Genomic DNA, 1,368 nt, shown 5'->3' on the forward strand with positions numbered 1-1,368 from the left:
AGAGAGAGAGAGAGAGAGAGGGGAGACAGAGACTGATTCAGAGAGAGAGGGGGAGAGGAGGAAATAAAGGGGTGGCTTGTAAGGCGATAGGGTCGGGGTGTGGGTGGGGGTGGGGAGAGATGGACGAGGGCACTTGGTTCAGCTCAGTCGGAACCACAATTTATCGCAGACATTTCTAGGGTAAACAGCTTCGCACTGACAGAGTCAGCACAAGGAAATCCTTACAAATGCCCCACAACTAGTTTTCCAAGTGAATTCATTTGACGGTTCTCAGAAACATTGGGTTAGATCATTGCATTGTAGAAGTGCTTCTTTCTCTAAAGGCTGCTTTCTTTTCTTTTGCTGTCGTCTCCCTTGTCCATAAATCCTTACACCAGACATTATTCTTGTCTATGTGGTGTCAGGACCACAGCTCCAGAATTCACGCAACAACAATTGTCATCCTTATTTAGAAAAATGGGTGACCCAGAAAAAGCATAATACATCATCAAGTCGGATGGTTCTGGATATTGGACTCTGACTTGGTAGGAGCCATCCTTAGCTCCAAGGTTGACGTATAATGACCCGCCATTGTTTACGGTCGCTAGCTCCTCGCGTGCATTCTGTAATAATATTTGGCCCAGACCACAATCTGATGTTGGTCCACATTGTGCGTAGCCCCCACCCCACCCCACCCCAATCTTTGCCGTTGTTGACCTTATCTTGACGAGTATTCCCTTGATCATGGTTTGATGGTATTTTACATGGCCAACGTCTTTTTTTCTACTTTTTATTAGGTATAATAGGTTCTTCTTTTGTGGAGAAATAGATGGTAGGATTTGTCAGAAATACAGGACGATGGTATACACCAACTCATGGAGTGGGGTATTACCTTTCAGATCACCCTTTCTGGATTGTTGTAAAAATAGTTCTAGAAGCAGTATTATGAAGCATTGTTAAAGAAATTCTTTCAAATTTAAAAAAAAATTGGAGAGATGTTCTCGATCTAACCTCTTTCTACAGTCGTGAAGTGGTGATCAGGGAGAAAGTAAAAGAGGTCATAACTCTATCCAAACACAAAAAGAGAAAAAAGAACGTTAAATATATCCGGGTGTAATTTTGTTGCTTAGCGTTTTGTTTTGTTTATGTTTTTCGACGATGTCTGCGTCTGGAAATGTGTACGGTGGACTTCGATGTAGTCAGACAGGCATAATGCTTTCATAGATAGGCCTACTGATCTGTGAGTGCTCTCTTTGTGGCAGTTATTGGCTTGAGTAACACGAACGAATGAAGGATGGACTGTGACCACAGTATAAAAAATAACTGTCCGAAATCAACAACAACACGTACAACAATAACATAGAACAACAAAAGCAACTACTACTAAAA

The sequence above is a fragment of the Aplysia californica genome, unplaced genomic scaffold (genome assembly GCF_000002075.1).
Source record: "Aplysia californica isolate F4 #8 unplaced genomic scaffold, AplCal3.0 scaffold00696, whole genome shotgun sequence".
NCBI lineage: Eukaryota > Metazoa > Mollusca > Gastropoda > Aplysiida > Aplysiidae > Aplysia > Aplysia californica.